Consider the following 7,650-nt stretch of genomic DNA (forward strand, 5'->3'; position numbering starts at 1 on the left):
GGACAGTATTTGAACAGATATGGATCATCCCAGTAAAAGTATTTTACTTGGGAGAGAAAACGGGATCTATCCTGTTTGGACCAATGAGAAAGGATCTGGTTCATGACTATGTAATTCACAATGTCAGCGAACCATGGGACAGATTGGATTTGTAGGAGTTGTTCATCAGGAAAATGCTCATTGATCGGAACGGTTGATGTTGGTGCGTTCGGTAATTGAGAAAGGTGATCTGCTACGGGGTTCTCTGTTCCCCTTCTGTCAAGAATTTGGATGTCAAACTCTTAAAAAAGGAGAATCCATCTAATGAGCCGTGCTTTAGCATCTCTAAGGCAAAGACTACAGCTAAAAACTCTTTGATCAGTGAAAACTTTGGTTAAGGAACCGATGAGGTAGGACCTGAATTTTTCTAAGGCAAAGACTACAGCTAAAAACTCTTTCTCTGTGACAGAGTAGTTTTGCTGGGCATCATTCAGAGTCCTACTGGCGTAGTAGATCACATGCGGTTTTCCATCAAACCGTTGTCCTAAAACAGCTCCAATCGCAGAATCAGATGCATCACACATCAGTTCGAATGGTAAGGTCCAGTCCGGTGCATGAATGATAGGAGCTGTGGTTAGCTCCTTTTTCAGATATTCGAAAGCTTTGAGGCAGTCGGGGGAGAAGACAAATGATGTATCCTTGGCTAAGAGATTGGTCAAGGGTCTAGCAATTTTGCTGAAATCCTTGATGAAACGTCGGTAAAAACCAGCATGACCAAGAAATGATCTGACATCTTTGACAGTTTTGGGAGGAGGGAGATTGGAAATGAGATCTACCTTAGCTTTGTCCACTTCGATTCCCCTATTGGAAACTACATGTCCTAAGACAATGCCTTGTTTGACCATGAAATGACATTTCTCCCAATTGAGAGTCAGGTTTTTCTCCCTACACCGTTCTAGGACCAGTTTAAGATGATGCAAACATTGGGAAAATGTGTCACCAAAAATGGAAAAGTCATCCATGAAAATTTTGAGAAATCGCTCTACCATGTCGGAAAAAATACTGATCATGCAACGTTGGAATATGGTCAGTGCATTACACAGGCCAAAAGGCATGCGTCGGTATGCGAATGTTCCATACGGGCAAGTGAATGTGGTTTTCTCCTGATCTTCTGGAGCGATAGGGATTTGATTGTAACCTGAATATCCATCCAGGAAATAATAGAACTCGTGTCCTTCTAAACGCTCTAACATTTGATCAATGAAAGGAAGAGGGAATTGATCTTTCCGAGTGGCTAAGTTGAGTTTTCTGTAGTCAATACAAACTCGCCATCCAGTTTGGATTCGAGTGGGAATCAGCTCATTAGCCTCATTTTGGATCACGGTGATCCCAGATTTATTTGGAACAACTTGGACCGAACTCACCCATGAACTATCAGAAATAGGATAAATTATCCCATGATCGAGATATTTCAGAATGTCTTTTCTAACGGCTTCTTTCATTACTGGGTTTAACCTACGTTGAGCATCTCTAGTAGGTTTGGCATCATCTATTAAATGGATTCGGTGTTGAACAATGGTTGGACTAATCCCTTTGATATCAGCCATTGTCCATCCAATGGCTTCCCTATTCTCTCTTAAAACATCTAAGAGAGCTTCCTTTTGGCTGGTAGTTAATTCAGAAGAAATGATAACGGGTAAAGACTCGTTCTCCCCTAAGTAGGCGTACTCTAGATTTTCAGGTAGAGGTTTGAGCTCTAGCTTAGGGGGTTCCTCCACAGATGGGCGAAGCTGGACTCGGGGTTCTATCTCCAAAGGTTCTTGTTGCCAGCCAACAGTAGAAACATGATTGACCAGCGGTTCTATCTCTTGTTCATCATCAGAAAGCTCCTCAATCATTAAATCAAATGCATTTGAATCAGACTCACACTCTCCTTCTTGTTGTTCACTGGATATTCCTTGAATAAAATTCTCTTCCATGGGTTCATCAGATGGATCACTAGGCTGTCTCCCTAAGTTGAAAATATTGAGGTCAACAGTCATATTCCCAAAAGATAGTTTCATCTGACCGGTTCTACAATTTATCAAAGCATTTGAGGTGGCTAAGAACGGTCTTCCTAGAATGACGGGGATTTGACTTTTGAGATTAGAAACGGGCTGCGTTTCCAAGACAATAAAATCAACAGGGAAAATAAACTCTCCAACTTTGATCAGAACATCCTCTACCTCTCCTTTAGGAATTTTTACAGATCTATCGGCTAACTGTAGAGTGCATCTTGTCGGTTTAAGTTCTCCTACACCTAGCTGTTGATAGACCGAATAAGGAAGGAGGTTGACGTTGGATCCTAAGTCTAGAAGTGCCTTATCAATGTGAGTGTTACCTATGACGCATGGAATTATGGGACAACCAGGGTCCTTGTATTTCAACGGCATGGGTTTTGAAAAAATTTCATTGAGGTTGGCAGCTAAGAAGACTTTCTTGGGGACATTGGTGGTTCTTTTCTTAATGCATAAGTCCTTCAAGAACTTTGCATAAGAAGGGATTTGTTCAATTGCATCTAGGAGAGGGATGTTTATCTTGACCTGTTTAAATGTTTCTAGGATTTTCTCAACCTGCGGGAGATTTTCCTAGGTTTGAGTCTATCTGGAAAGGGGGCAACGGGCCTATACCTATCTAGATCAGGCTCAATCTCTAGTTCAGCATTTTGGTCATCGGAAGGAATTGCTGTTGGCCTTCTTGTTTTGATGATGTTTAACAAACAATTTACCACTAATGTTGTTTGTCTAGTATTTGTGTTTTCCTATGTATTGTAGACAAACAACGTTATTGGAGGTTGGATGGATTGCGCCTTAACGTTCATATCAAATGGAGGTTGGCGGAATGTCGGTGAAGCCTTACAATTCAAAGTTAAAGATCAAGTTCAAGCTTCATCCGCGAGATTACCAAGTCAAGTATATTGAAGACCAATCAAGCTTGGGTAATTTAGTTTAGGAATTTATATTATGTGTGTTAGTACTTTAAGCTCAATCATACACACACATACACGTTTTAGTTTTGTATATATATAGTTATATATATACATATATGTTTTGGTTTGATAGTTTTCAAGTTTTACTATGAAACAAATGAATAGAATTGGAAAATACTATTTTGTTTCATGTTTATATGCCTATATATGATTTCACCTTTAACAAGCTTATTTTGATAAAATACTACATTCATTGTTTATAGACTTCATAACAATAGTTTACATCTTTCTTCAAGTCTATAAAACCATTTTGTAAAGTTTCAAAAGTTAGTTTAGCCAAAATATCAAAATTCACATGTTTACATTTTCGTGTTTTGGACTATCTTGCAAAATGATGATACTTTTCATGTGGGAAGTCCTTTTTCGAAACAGTCATTGTAGCATGTTTATTATCATGTCTACTATCATTCCCCAAAGTTTTACATTTTTTGGAATTTATTTGATATTTTTAAACAGCATTTTAAAATCAGCAAAACAGTTTTGAATATGTCAGTTTTCGGTCGACCGAACCGGTCGACCGAACCTGAGTTCTCGTGTTCACTGGGCGACAGAGAGTCTGTCGGTCGACCGGTCCGGTCGACCGATGAAATTTTCCGGTCGACCGATGAAATTTCCGGTCGACCGACAGTGACTTTTTCAGCTTCCAACGGCTAGTTTTATTACCGTTGCTTTGGGCTGTTTTTGTCTTTTTGTTTGGGTTTTTGGCTGAGTTGTGAGAGGGTATAAATACCCCATTGCTGATCTCTTCTCAAGTATCTAAGAATGTTTTAAAAGAAGTTTTTAAACAAGTTTTTAACAAGGGTTCAAGTGTGTTTAAGGGTTTATTTTTGTTTGTGAAGAAGTTTTCACAAGTGGAGGAGACCATCTTCTTGTTTGGGCTTCAATCTCCATCTCTCCATCTTGTTATTCAGAGAAGAATCTCTAAACTCATTTCTAGCTATTTATTATTTTGTTTATAATTTCTATATGCTAGATTTTAATTGAGTTTAGTTTTGATTTTGATTTCACTCATTGTTTACACACACCCACTTGAGCTTATTGTATTTGCATTCATAATATATTAGGGTTGTGAGAGTTGTAACATTGAGTGTGGGCTTTTATTGTGTTCTCATCCATATTAGAGAACAATTTATATTTGTTACGTTGTGAGATTGTTAGGTTTTCGGTGAGCTAGAAACCGAGTGTGTTGTGAAGTCTTCGGTGAACTAGAAAACCGATTGTGAGGAGTGACGTTGATCGGTGAGCGTTGAAAACCGATACTGTGAGGTGTAAACGTTATTCGGGTGAACGTAGAAAACCCGGTTGTGATAGTGGATTTCTCCCCGGGAGTGGGGAGCGGAGACGTAGGACGGAAGGTCCGAACTCCGTGATCATATTGCTTGTTTGAGTGTGCTTTGGCGTTCATTCATATTTATGTTCATATCTTATATCGCCATTGTGCATTGCTCATTACTATATCATCCACTATCTTATTTAGATTGTTTATCCTTGTGTAGTTTATATATCCTTGCATATATATATTCATCATATAGGATATATCTCATTATTTATATTGCTTATCCTAGCTTACATATCTTGTTATATTTCAGGATAACTTGTTAATTAATTTTAATTGGTATTTAAATCGGATTAGATTAGCATAAGACCCTAATCACCCCCCCTCTAGGGTCTAACAATTGCTTCATCAGAAGGAGTTTGTTGGATGGGAGAAGGGGTTTGATCCGGTGGCATTCTAACTTGGTTGTCTATTTGTTTTCCTGATCGCAGTGTGTGAACTGCATTCACATGAGCTGAATAGGATGAACTGGATCCATTGTCTTTAGGGTTTGCAACAGATTGACTTGGGAATTTTCTTTTTTCTCTCTCACTCACGGCAGTGGCTAGTTGCCCAAGTTGGGTTTCTAACCGGGCTATGTCTTGAGTGTTCGAGTTGAGCACTTGGCCGGTTGTTTGCATGAAAGAATTTAGAGTGGTGGATGACTGGGTCAACATATTGGTCGTTTGTGCAGAAGCTTTGATCATAGCTTCTAAACCCTTTTCTAAGACACTTAAACGTTTGTCATTATCAGAATTTGAAGGATTTGTAGACTGGCAAGGATGAGGATGTTGGGTTGGAAAAACTGGGTTAGCTTGTTGAAAATTGTTTGGTGCGTTGAATGGGACAGTGTTTCCCCTAGGGAATTGTTGGTTCGACGCGGGAATGAAGTTTTGGTTTCCATGAGAATTTTCTTAGTTCCAAGCAAAGTTTGGATGATTTCTCCAACCTGGATTGTAGGTTGGAGAAAATGGATCATTTCTAGGGCGCTGGAATGCAGCGTTCATCTGTTCTAAAGCATGGTTGTTTCCTAGGAGAGGGCATTCCTCTGAAACATGGGTAGAATACTGACAGTTATGACATCCCGGGGTAGAAACATGATTGATTTGAGCTGGAGCTCGTTCCTTAACTTCTAAGGCTTCTAACCTCCGCAGAATCGTCGCCATCTTTGCTTCAGAAGCAATGTTTGACTCTAGAGAAAGACCACTAGACTTAGATTAGGGAACAGATGAAACCCTGTCATCACAGTCAAATGAAACTCTGTCATCACATTTTTCCCACTGCATTGTTTTCTCAGATATACTCTCTAGAAATTCCCAAGCTTCATCTGCGTTTTTTCTCATAAAATCTCCCTGAGACATCGATTCTAAAGATGTTTTTGAAGAATAGTCCAATCCTTCATATATGACTTGGCACAATCGCCATTTTTCTAGACCGTGATGAGGACATTGGATTAAAAGATCTTTAAATCGGTTAAAATATTTCCAGAATGTCTCTCGCGGGATAATTTTGAAGTTTTGAATACTGTTCCTAAGCTTTACCGTTTTATGAATAGGGAAAAATTTCTTGAGAAAAACGGTGACAAATTCCTCCCAAGTTGAGATAGAATTTATCGGTAAGCTGTACAGCCATTTTTTAGCTTTGTCTTTAAGGGCAAATGGAATAAATCTGAGCTTAATTGTATCTTCGGTTAATTCTCTCATTTTAATCATAATACACACTTCCTCAAATTCCGAGATAAAAATATATGCATCTTCTGTTTCATTACCTAGGAATTTGGGAAGCATGTTTATGTAATGCGGTCTAAGCTCAAAATTTGCTCCATTTGCTTCGGGGAGCCTTATGCAAGATGGAATTACATTTCTGATGGGGTAACACATATCCTAAAGGACGGGTTGATTTTCCATTTCTTGAATTGGTTCAATACGGATTAAACGATGAGAATTATCCCGAACCCAAGTTTGCATACACCAAACCAATTTTTTTTATTTTTAAGGAAATAAAGAAAATTAGATTTTTTTTTATATGAAAAGATAAAGAAAAAGAAAAATCCTAACTAAAACAAATCAAAGCAATCACTTTTCAATCAACTCTAATTCTAGGGTTTAGCCTAACTCAACTAGACCAGCTCCTAACCAAAAACTCCTACAGTAAAAATATTAAAGTTTTACCTAGGTAAGGATAGTACTAGAGGGTGATCAAAGATCAAATAAGTACCTCTTTCCTTGCGGAGCGCTTTACACAACCCCTAAACCTTACCTTAGACACCAACTAATCTGAGAAAACTTAAACCGGTTCACTTAAGGATTTCTTGTTCCTTATTAAGCTCGAATCCTTAGGGGCCAACATCTAATGAGTTTTAGAAGGCTTGAGTTTGTGAAGTGAGGAATTAGTGATTTGTGGGCTAAGGAAAGGGTGATGAAATCCCTTACCTTATCTTGATTTGGGTTTTGCCCTTAAGAATGTTTTAAGTGTGTGCCAAATCAAGTGCTACAATCACTTTGGTGAATTCCTACACTATATGAAATGCAACCCTAGAAATTAAAAACGACTAAAAAGGATGATAAAAAGAAAATCTTTATATTTTTTAATTATGGTCAATAACAATCAAATGTGAGAAGGAGGAACATTGTTTGAGTTTATTATCTTGTTAGTTAATGTTCAAGTGAAAGGTGGATTTTATTATGGCCAACAAAAATAATTTTTTTAAAATCCCAATTGTCTCTAATTGTGAAGCTAGCTAAAGAGGTGGAATTAAAAACTAGAAAGAGGACTTACCCGAAGCAATTCTCTAAGTTCTTGATCTTCAATCCAAGACTTTCAAGCTCCAAGTGGTTCCTTCACAAGAAAAACACACAAGTTAAAGAACCAAAATAATAAAATCCTATTTTAGCACCTTCCCCGGTAACGGCGCTAAAAACTTGATGCAGCATAATTATGTACCAAAATTACAAGTGCATAATTGATCAAGTTATAGTATAAAAAGTTATCGATCTCACGAGGAAGGTGATTTTAAGAGATTATTAGAATATGTTCTTATATTGTGTGCGTGACAAAAATAGGATTAAAGAATAAGTGTGATTATGGAGAGAGATATGATGAGTGGTTGTTTTGATTTATGTGCAAGTAACAATAAATTGAATTTTAGAGAAAGAAATAAGAATCAAAGAATAAATGAAATCACAAGGCAAGAAAGAAGAATGAATAAAATCAAGAAATAAAACCAAGAATGAAAAGAAAGTTTAAGAAGGTCAAGATGGAGGATTAAAAAGATGTAAGAAATCTAGAATATAATCCACTAGCTAATTTTAATTACAAAATACAAACT

Source organism: Asparagus officinalis, unplaced genomic scaffold (genome assembly GCF_001876935.1).
Source record: "Asparagus officinalis unplaced genomic scaffold, Aspof.V1 AsparagusV1_Un74, whole genome shotgun sequence".
Taxonomy (NCBI): Eukaryota; Viridiplantae; Streptophyta; class Magnoliopsida; order Asparagales; family Asparagaceae; genus Asparagus; species Asparagus officinalis.